This window comes from Hemitrygon akajei, chromosome 3 (assembly GCF_048418815.1).
Source record: "Hemitrygon akajei chromosome 3, sHemAka1.3, whole genome shotgun sequence".
In the NCBI taxonomy this organism is placed as follows: Eukaryota; Metazoa; Chordata; class Chondrichthyes; order Myliobatiformes; family Dasyatidae; genus Hemitrygon; species Hemitrygon akajei.
The window spans coordinates 159,690,629-159,702,511 of record NC_133126.1 but is presented as its reverse complement, the minus strand read 5'-3'; the positions used below and the strand labels follow the sequence as shown (position 1 = coordinate 159,702,511).

At 40.2% G+C, this 11,883-nt stretch overlaps 1 long non-coding RNA gene across 1 annotated transcript; it reads left to right on the top strand.

The window, feature by feature from the left end:
* The first annotated feature begins 552 nt into the window (after positions 1-552).
* LOC140724259 (uncharacterized) lies at positions 553-10,075 on the top strand. Its single transcript, XR_012098077.1, has 3 exons — positions 553-677; positions 8,077-8,163; positions 9,691-10,075. It is a non-coding gene; the product is annotated as an uncharacterized lncRNA (long non-coding RNA).
* Positions 10,076-11,883: the final 1,808 nt, after the last annotated feature.

Here is an 11,883-nt window from a genome sequence, read left to right as displayed (position 1 = left end):
ACTAGTAATTTCCTGCTCACAATTTTTGCCAATTTGAAGAGCCAGGAGGCGAATGAGGGAGTGTCCTCACTTTTTTTCTAGTTTGATTACTTCTGTCACATGCCCTTTCTTGACTTTGTAAGTCAGCAGAATAAATATTTCCTTGTAATGTGCCAAGAAGTGAACAGCGGAACTGCTTACTATAGATTTTAGCCTGTACTAACAAATACTTGAGCCTGCTGTGCTTAACTAAACTGGAAATAATATTCTTATGTGGCTGGATTTTATTTTTCTCCTTATCCACAGGAACTCTCTGTTCTGACTGTCATTCTCCGAAGACTTCAGTTAAGCTCTCCAATTTAAGCTAGTCATGCCAAGAAATACTTTGCTAAAAAACAAGTGGGACCAAGCTAATTTAAATAACTGTTGATTAAACTCCAAAAGAGCCTCCAATCAGATATATACTTGAACTGAATTCCTTTGGCTCAGACTGGAAGCTGATTGCATATATTGTATCAAAATAAAGTCATTGGGGTAGACCTTGGCTTTGTTCGATAATGTATAATGGGGAAAAAAATGTGTCGGCAGGTTGTTTTTTTCTAAGTCTCTCCTGATTTAAATTTCAATTGACATCAGTGGCCCAGTACTATGTTATGCAGTGAATTTATGTACTAATCCAACAACAAGCTGCAGGAATGGTAAGCTTTTACTATGTGCATTTTGGCATGCCCTATCTGAAATGCGGGTTGATTAATTAATGAGTCTATAGGAAAATAGAACAAAAACAAGGGAGATTATGGGACTTTAAGCCTAATAGGAATTAAGATATATTCACTGGAGGAAAGAAATTGAGGGACAATTTGTATGTTATTTAAAATTTCACTGTCTGCATTGAAATAATGGATCCAAACATGAGATTTTCTTTCTTCTATTAAGATTAATATAAGAACTAGACACAGCAAATAATTCTAAAAACGTATCCTATAAGTTCATTTAAGAATGAACTGAAGAAAAAGATTGATCAGGACTCCCTTGATGACTCAGTAGTATGATAATAAGCTATGCATAGCAGCAAGATCACTGTTCCATGCAATTCGAAAGAGGGACCAATTATCAGTGAGTCTTAGCATCCCAGAATAAGGAAGGAATAAATCACACAGAATTCCATGAGTGTTGTTTATTATCTATCGTCTTGCTCTGCTCAGTGTCACTGTGACAGGCTAGAATAAAGTTTGGTCTAAACGCCTACCATGGTTCAAACTGCAATGATGTACTCACAAGTGAAAAATGACACTTGACAAAGATGAAATGTCATTTGAAACACGGTCCTTCAGCTTGATTCACCACTTCTAATAGAGGGGAAATAGAAAATAAATAAACTAAAACTGGTGGTTGTAGGGATAAGAATAGGGCAGATGATTAATATGAACATATTATGAACATATGGCTTATGGCTGTGGAGGCCAAGTCATCTAAGGTGGAGGTTGATAGGTTCTTGATTAATAATGGTGTCAAATATTATGGGGAGAAGGCAAGCGAATGGGATTTGGAGGTGTAATAAACCAGCCATGATTGAATTGCAGAGTGGTCTCGATGGGCTGAGTGGCCAATTTCAGCTCCTGTGTCTTATGGTCATGGCATAATATTTCAGATGCTGTTAAGATCATGGAGATGTCATCTGTGGACTGCAGCTGGGCAGGACTCTGTACTTCAGCCTGTAACATTAGATGAAAAGCCTATAGTTTCATAAGATTTGCTTTGGGCTTTGGAAAGCATTACACAGAAACATGCCTTTTGTGGTTCATAACCTGCTGAATACACAGCATCAGCTGATTAACAATATCAAACAAATCAGAAAAAATTCTTAATATTACATTTTGCTTATTGTGTGCTGCATCAACAAACTTGGTGGATGAAATAATATTTTCTCATTTCATTCTTTAATGTGGTCTAAATGCTCTTTCTGTTTGTAGACTAGGTCATGTGGTGGTGGGGAATGGGGACAGGATAAAAGCTTGCATTTGTCTGTCAAAAATAATATTTCCTTTAAAATATAATACAGGTCTTAATTCTAATAATCAAAACAAAGCCATCAGCATTTCTAGAGTCTCATACATTATACCGTCCTGATACCTCCATTAAATGCTAATGCACCAGCATGAAAGCAAAGCTGAAGTGCCTGGAAGAAAATTAAATGAGATATATTTTGGAACTGAAGTTGGTGCAGTGTGCCATTGAATAGATGAACAAGCACTGCTAGAACAGTTCATTGGTATCCATATCTACACATTTCCAAATGGAGTTGTTTATGCCATTTACATTAAAAGCCTGCTATCAAACATTTGATGAATGTTCTTTGTTTAAATTATTATGTATTATAAATGCATTTAATAAAATTGTCATAACTTTCAGTATAGTATTACTATTTCACATTGCTCCCAACTTTCAAACATAAACCACCTCATTAATCAGGGGATTGGGTTTAAGAGCTGTGAGGTAATGTTGCAGCCCTATAAAACTCCGGTTAGACCACATTTGGAGTATTATGTCCCAAGACTGTATTCTGGCTGTCTGTCCTCTTACTACCTGCATACAGACAGGCGCTAAAGAGAAAGGATCCAGAGGTAAGGACACCAATGAAGTGTTTGTGGGAGACAGAGAGTGGCTATGGAATGGCCTCAAGTCAGTGGACTAGCCATGTTCAAGGAGTCATCAGAGGATCATTTGTGAACAAGCGTGTCCCCACAAAATCATCCAGAGTCTTCCCCAAAAAGAAACTTTGGATGAACCAAGACATCTGCAGTCTGCTGAGGGTCAGATCAGAGGCATTCAGGTCGGCACAAGGTCAAATACAAGAAGTTCAGGTATGACCTCCAGAAAGCCATCTCACATGCAAGGAGGCAATTCTGGACCAAACTTGAATCACAGAAGGATGATCAACAGCTATGGCTATGAATGCTATCACCTCCTCCAGAATAAAACCAAGAGGCGTATGTGACAAAAAGGTTTCACTCCCAGAAGTGCTCAATGCCTTTTATGCTTGCTTTGACCATTAAAACATGGAGGCACCTTCATGACCTCCCTCAACCCCCATCAACACTATGATTTGATTCTCTGAGGCTGATGTGAGAGCATCCTTCAGGAGGATAAACCCATGGAAAGCAACTGGCCCAGACTCTGTACTTGATATAGTACTGAAGACCTGTGCTTATCAACTGGCTGGAGTATTCACTGATATCTTTAGCCTCTCACTTCGGCAATCTGAGTTACCCACCTGCTTCAAGCAGGCTTCAGTTATACCAGTGTTTAAGAAGAACATAGTAATCTGCCTCAATGAGACTTGCATCTATGTGATGAAGTGCTTTGAGCGTTGGTAATAAAACATATGAACTTTTGCCTGAGGAGTGACTTGGATCTGCTCCAATTTGCCTCCCTTCACAATAGTTCAACACCAGCTATCACTTCATTGACTCTTCACTCAACCCTGGAACATCTGAACAATGAAGATATATATGTCAGGATGAAGAGCACTTCATTGACTACAGCTCTGCATTTAACAATATCATCCCCTCAGAACTAATCAATAAGCTCCAAGACTGAAGCCTGAGTATCTCCTTGTGCAACTGGATCCTTGATTTCCTTATTTGCAAACCCCAGTCATTTTGGATTGTCATCAACATTTTCTCCACAATAACTGTGAGGCTAACTACAGCTCTAATGCCATATTTACGTTTACTGATGACACCACTATTGTAGGGAAAATCAAAGGTGGTGATGAGTCAGAATATAGAAGGGAGATTGAAAATCTGGCTGAATAGTGTCAAAGCAACAACCTTTTACTCAATGTCAGCAAAACCAAAGAGCTGGTTATTGACTACAGGAGGAGGAAACCAGAGGTCCGTGAGCCAGTTCGCATCAGGAAATCAAAGGTGGTGAGGGTCATTAATTTTAAATTCCTCGGCATTAATCATTTCAGAGGATTTGTTGTGAGTCCAGCATGTAAGTGCCATTATAAAGAAGGCACAGCAGCACCTCTACTTTCTTAGAAGAATCAGCATATCATCTAAATTTTGGCAAACTTTCATAGGTGTGTGGTGGAGAGTATTGCTAGTTGCATCACAGCCTGGTATGGAAACACCAATGCCCATGAATGGAAAATCTTACAAAAAGAAATGGGTACAGCCCAGTCTATCACAGGTAAGGCACTCCCCTCCATGGAATTCTTCTACAAGGAGCGCTATCATAGGAAAGCAGCATCCATCATCAGGGACCCCCACTCTCTCTTCTCACCGCTTCCGTCAGGAAGAAGGTACAGCAGCCTTAGGACCTTCACTGCCAGATTCAGGAAATGTTATTACCCCTCAATCATGAGGCTCTTGAACTAGATGGATAACTTCACTCACTTCAACATTGGATTTGATGAAGGTTCTTGGCCCGAAACATTGACTGTACTTCTCCCTACAGATGCTGCCTGGCCTGCTGCGTTCCACCAGCATTTTGTGTGTGTTGCTATCTAATTTAATCTATTTTATCTAATCTAATTACAGTATTTTTATTATTTTGTGTTTTTTTTTCTTTTCTGTATTTGCACAGTTTGTTATCTTTTGTGCATTGGTTGTTTGTCCACCTTTGTTATGTGCAGTTTTTTCATTGTGTTCTGTAGTATTTAATGTGAATACCTGCAAGAACATGAATCTTCTTGCATGTGGTAGCATGTGGTGACATATCTGTGTACTATAATAATAAATCTATGTTGAACCTTCAACTTTGAGATCTGTCATTTCACTGTGGGAAGGATGTGAAAAGCTTTAGAGAGAACATGTTTCATGAGGAAAGGTTGAGCAAATTAGGGCTTTTCTCCTTGTAGCAAAGGAAGATATGAGGTGACTTGGTAGACTTGATAAGAGTTTGTTTAATTGGTTCACCACAATGTGGGCCATAAGGCCTGTTCCTATGCTGTACTGATCTAACACAGAGAGTCAGCACCTTTTTCTCAGGGCTGAAATGGCTAATCTGAGACTGCATAATTTTAAGGTGATTGAAGTAAAGTTTGGGGGAGGGGATATTAGAGGTAGGTTTCTTTTACACAGAGAATGGTGGATGCATGGAGAACATTGCCAGGTTGGTGGTAGAAGCAGATACATTAGGGACATTTCATAACCAACTCTTAACCACGTGGATGAATGAAAAATGGAGAATAATTAAAGAGGGAAGTGTTAGATTGATCTTGGAGTAGGTTAAAAATTCCGGCAAAACATTGTGGGCCAACGACCCTGTATGTTGCTGTACTGTCCTATGTTGTATGTATTGCTAAACAAATAATGAGATTACCTAAAATTTCTGCAAAACTGCACATTGTCTACAGTGGCAAGATGCCTATGAATTAATTCATCTTTACTGGAGCAAGACCCCAGCTGTAACTATCTGTAAGGACAGCAGCTTTCACCTGATTGGTGAGACCTTGAGAACCATCAGACCTAGATGAATATCAATCAATCGCACTGAATTGCTTGGACAGCCCATTAAATATTGCAGTGCCTGCTGCTTAGACTAATCAGTCAGATGGCTCCCACGAATCAATTAAACAAACAATCCTTAAGCCTGTTGCTCTGGGTTCTTAGTTTCTTTCTCACCTGGCAGATTTAACGTGCATTTCTACCACCCTAGAAGTTTTAGTGTAGTACTTGAATGGCCCAGAACTGGCGGTCAGTTTGTCTCCAGATGCCTCACCCATGTTGCTGGTTATGCAGGCTGTTGATCACACAGCTCCTGTTATCTCTGAGCTGGTGGATAGGACTGAATAGCAAGCCTCTGTGGGCCTCGGACATTACACACTGGGCATAGTGAACTTTTGGAGGCAGAGATGTGTCCCTGGTCCTCCGCTACTGACGCTAGCTCAAGGAGGTTTTTTTGGGGACTGGATGGAATAAACTGATCTGGTAGTTGGGAACTGCAGAGTAGCTCAGGAGGAATAAGCATTTTTCCAGAGGAGAGGGCAGTTCCTTGGGGGATCAGGAGCAGGAGTGAGGTAGGTTGTGACATCTGGCCTCATTGATGAGTCAGTGTTAAGCAGTGTGGGATGTGGGGATGGGGGGAAGGAACCAGTTGCTTCAGTTGGGATAAGATAACCTACGTTTGTAAGAATATCGGTAATGTAGTATAACAATGTACTTATCCTGCCAGTTTTGCAGTCAAATGCCATGCAGCAGGGAACATACTGTCCCTCAGGTGTAATCCAAGTACATTTCAATACTTGAAAATGAGCCATTGCACGGAGAAAACAAAAATCACCTCAGGGCTGCAAGGATGACAGGCTCAGAAGTGATACAAAGCACTGGGACATGGTGGTTATCGTTTCTTTGTGCTGAAGAAAATCAAGTTTTCAATGACATAAAAAAAACAAACGAAAAAAGTATATAATTATATTTCCAACCAAACATATTCCCATGGCTTATCCTATGTGAAGTTAAGTGATAGAGTTTATAGCTAACTAATCAAGTTATCCAAATATATCTGATATTTTATCAGTATTATTCGCTCTCAGATGCATTCCTGTTGTCTTCATTTCGTTGCAAATACAATTAATAATAAATTTTGTCTCTTAGCAGGTAACTTTGCTGAGGACCTTTTGTTTTTTCTTACCTTTTCAGAGGCCTTTACAGACTTCTGTCTAGTCGCCTGCTCATTATAAATGGTGTATATTGGTGAGAACATATCAGTTGGTCTGGTTGAATGATAATTGATAATGCATTTGTTTTCAAAGCTCCAAAGGTTCATTTATTATTAAAGTTATACAACATGAATTTTTTTTCTTCTCTGGGTAGCCATGAAACCATGAAAGAAAAGAAAGGTAACATGATCATCAACCACTAAAATCTTCCTCCCCACACAAAAAACTAACAAAAACAAAGCATGAACATCAGCCTCCAAGTCCCTCCTCCTGAACAAAAAAAAACTCAAAACCACACAGGAGCAGTTTTTCCTGGCAAGTCTGAATGTAATGGACAGCAGTCCCTGTCCATTTTAAAAAAAAGTTATTCCTCTGTAAATGGCTAAACGTTTTGCTCAGTGATGCAGCTGAATGAACTCATTTAACAGGCCAACTGTTCAGATTTCATTCCTACAGTTTTATTAAATGAAGTTAGCTTTTATTAGATTGCTTCTCATTCCCATCTGCAAACAATATTCCTTATTTTAGGAGTAAAATGGAGAATCTAATACTGGCAATGTATTAAAGTAGAAATACCTCTTCTAGAAGTAAACAAACCACCAGGGATGATCAAAGTGCCTTCAGTTTTTGGAAGAATTCTATGAATGTTTAAGTTGAAGTTGGTCCTCTGGCTTATGTGCTGTCTCCTCTGAAGTACCTTTCCTAAATTGTTCAATTGTAGAGTAAATACCCTCACCTTCCATAGCACAGTTAAAGCAGACAGAGCCATTATTAAATAAGAGTAATAATCTCCAATTCAAGATATGCACCAAAAACGTTTCCCAGTTACTCTGTTGTATTTAATGCACTGTAAGTAGGGAATCCAGTTCTGAAATGACTAAATATTTATGCTTTACTAGCTTTACTCCTTGTTTTTCCTTGCAAGATCAACTAGAGTTAAATTCATAATTATAACATCCAAATTAACTTTATATTTAGCATGAAACCAGATGCAACAGCCTCAGAATAGAGGAATGTCTATCTAGAACGGAGATGAGGAAGAATTTCTTCAGCCTAAGGTTGGTGAATATATGGAATTCATTGCCGCAGGCGACTGTGGAGACAAATCATCCAGGTGTATCTATGGCAGAGGTTGATATGTTCTCGATTAGTCAGTGAGTGAAAAGTTACAGGAGAAGGCTGGAAAATGGGGTTGAGAGGGAAATACATCAGTCATGATAAATTGGTGATGCAGATTCGGTTGGCTGAGTGGCCCAATCTGATCACAATCTTAGGGTCTTATACAAACAAATTGTTGATACAGGAGATAGGAAATTTTTAAAAAATCAAAAATAATTGGAGATATTCAGCAGGTTAGGGAGCATCTGTGGAGTGATAAATGTCATTGGTCTGAAATGTTGACTCTCTCTTTCTCTCCCATTTCATAGATGCTACCTAACTCACCAAGAGTCTTGATCACAAGAAGTATTGCAGATGCTGAAAATCCCCAGAGCAACATATACAAAATGCTGGAGGTAATCAACAGGTCTGGCAGCATCTATGGAGAGGAACATGCAGCTGACATTTTGGACTGAGATCCTTCATCAGGACAGATGAAAGGTCTCAGCCCAAAATGTCAACTACTTATAAAGTCATAGCACAGAAGGAGGCAGTTCGGCCCATCTAGTCCATGCCAAACCACGAATCTGCCTAGTTCTATTGACCTGAATCTGGGACATAACCCTCCCATCCACGTACCTATCCCAACTACTTTTAAATGCTGAAATCAAATCTGCATCCGACACTTCTGCTGGCAACTCATTCTACACTCTCACGAACCTCTGAGTGAAGAAGTTTCTCATCATGTTCCCCTTAAACATTTCATCTTTCATCCTTAAGCCATGACCTCTCATTCCAGTCTCACCCAGCCTCAATGGAAAAAGCCTGTTTGCAGTTACCCTATTTATACCCCTCATAATTTCAAAGGTTTCAAAGGTACACTTAATGCCAGTGAAAAGTATACAATATACATCCTGAAATTCATTTTCTTCACAACCATTCACAAAAACAGGAGTGCCCCAAAGAATAAATGACAGTTAAATGTTAGAACCACAAAGCACCCCCCAGCTCCCCCCTCCCACACGTAAGCAGCAGCAAAGCTATGATCCCCCCTCCCCCACCAGCAAAAAAAGCATCGGCACCCTCCACCAAGCACTCAAGCATTCAGGAAAGCATCAATAAAGACACGGACTAATTTTGTATACCTCTATCAAATCTCCCCTCATTCTTTTACACTTTAGGGAATAAAGTCCAACTTGTCCCTATAACTCAGGTCCTCAAGTCCTCACAACATCCTTTGTAAATTTACTCTGCACTCTTTCAATCTTATTAAGATCTTTCCTATATGTAGGTGACCAAAACTGCACACAATATTTCAAATAAGGCCTCACCAATGTCCGATCCAACTTCAAAGTAACATCCCAACTCCTATACTCAATATGACTTATGAATGATAATGTGCCAAGAGCATTCAGAACAACCCTATATACTGGTGATGCCACGTTCAAGAAATTAGGATCTGTACTCGCAGATCCCTCTGTTTTACTGCTCTTCACGGTGCCCCACTGCTCGTCATGTAAGCCCCACCATAGCTTGTTCTCCCAAAGTGCAACACCTCACACTTGACTGCATTAAATTCCAACTACCGTTTCTGAGCCCATTTTTCCAACTGATCCAGATTCCGCTAAAAGCCACAATGGTCTTTCCACTGTTCATTACACCCCCAATCTTGGTGTCATCTTCAAATTTGTTGATCCAATTTACCACATTATCATCCAGATTATTGATAAAAATAACAAACAACAATGGACCCAGCAATAATCCTGATGACACACTATTCATCACAGGCCTTCAGAAATAGAGGCAACATCTACTACTCTCTGGCCTCTCCTGCAAAGCTAATGTCTAATCACTTGGAGGCGGAGCTAAACTGTGACTCCTTTGCTTGCATCTTCAGAAAAAGCTCTATTTCCATTTTTAATATCTTTATTTTTCCCTTTCAGGGTTCTTTTGAAGACCCCGACCTGGAGTTACACACTGACTTCAGTTCTTTGCGGGAATGGGATCCGTTCTTGGGGTTTCAGGACTGGTTGTTGTTCAGAATGCTAAGGATTCGGCCTAAGAGTCCGGCTTGGATTTTGAAGCCTAAGATCTCGGGGCTCTGTAGACAGGCGGATCGAGGGTCGGTGTCATGACAGGAGACCCGTCTGTCGTTGGGGAAGTCGGAAAATCTACTGCTGTGTGCCCAAAGACCCGGGATCTCTGCGATCTTCAAGCACAGTGCTCGACAAAAGTGACGTAATGGACTTTTAACATCATAAACCAATGAGTTGTTTGTTATGTCTCCCCACTTGCTGGTAAAATGGAGAAGCCTCCATCTTCCTTATTAGGGAGGGAGAGAACCTGTGGTATGTCAAATGCTGGGTGAAAAGTCTTTTGGGCAACTGCAAGTATATATCTTTGTTATTGCTTTGCTCATGCTTGAGTGCTCAGTGGTGGGAGCTAATGCTTTTTTTGCCAGTGGGGGGAGGGGATTCGTTACTCGTTGCCACTTACGCATGGAAGGGAGTGGAGCTGGGAGAGACTTTGAAGTTCTTATGTTTAACTATTGTTTATTCCTTGGGACACTTCTCTGTTTTTGTGGATGTTTGCAAAGAAAAAGCATTTCAGGATGTATATTGTATACATTTCTCTGACATTAAATTGGACCTTTGAACCTTTGAAATTTACTATTTCATCTTGAATGCCAGGTGACTGAACCTTCTTGACCAATCTCTCATAATGAACCCTGTAAAAGTCCTTGATAAAGTCTACAGAGACAACATCCACCGTCTTGCTTTCATCAACTTTCCTGATAATTTCCTTGAAAAACACTATAAGATTTGTTGAATACAACCTACCATGTACAAAGCAATGCTGACTATCCCTAATCAGTCCCTATCATTCAAAGTACTTATATATCCTGTGCCTTAAAATACATTCCAATAACTTACACACCACTGATACCGGGGACACCGGCCTATAATTTTCTGGCTTATGTGTTCAAGAAGGCTTCTTGACACAATATCTAGATAAGCCACAAGAGGAGAGACTGTACTTGATTTGGTATTGGGAATTGAACCTGGTCAGGTGTCAGATCTCACAGTGGGAAAGATAATGATCATAATTCTATTTCCTTTGCAATAGCATTGGAGAGAGATAGGAACAGACAAGTTAGAAAAGCTTTTAATTAGAGTAAGGGGAATTGGAAATTTCAGGCAGGAAATTGGAAGCTTAAAGTGGGAACGGATGTTCTCAGGGAAAAGTATGGAAGAAATGTGGCAAACGTTCAGGGGATATTTATGTGGCGTTCTGCATAGGTACATTCCAATGAGACAGGGAAATTATGGTAGGGTACCGAAACTGTGGTGTACAAAGGCTGCAAATAAATCTAATCAAGAAGAAAAGAAAAGTTTACAAAAGGTTCAGAGAGTTAGGAAATGTTAGGGATCTAGAAGATCATAAGGCGAACAGGAAGGAGCTTAAAAAGGAAATTAGAAGAGCCTGAAGGGGCCATGAGAAGGCCTTAGTGAGCAGGATTAAGTAAAGAGGCATGGGATCCAAGGGAACATTGCTTTGTGGATCCAGAACTGGATTGCCCACAGAAGGCAAAGAGTTATTGTAGATGGGACATATTCTGCATGGAGGTCAGTGACCAGTGGTATGCCTCAGGGATCTGTTCTGGGACCCTTCCTCTTTATTATTTTTATAAATGACCTGGATGAGAAAGTGGAGGGATGGGTTAGTAAGTTTGCTGATGACACAAAGGTTGGAGGTGTTGTGGATAGTGTCAAGGGCTGTCAGAAGTTACAGCGGGACATTGATAGGATGCAAAACTGGGCTGAGAAGTGGCTGATGGAGTTCAACCCAGATAAGTGTGAGGTGGTTCACTTTGGTAGGTCAAATATGATGGCAGAATATAGTATTAATACTATACTCTTGGCAGTGTTGAGGATCAGAGGGATCTTGGGGTCTGAGTCCATAGGATGCTCAAAGCAGCTGCGCAGGTTGACGCTGTGGTTATGAAGGCATACAGTGTATTGGCTTCATTACTCGTGGAATTGAATTTAGGAGCCGAGAGGTAATGTTGCAGTTATATAGGACCCTGGTCAGACATGGAGTACTATGCTCAGTTCTGGTCTCCTCACTACAGGAAG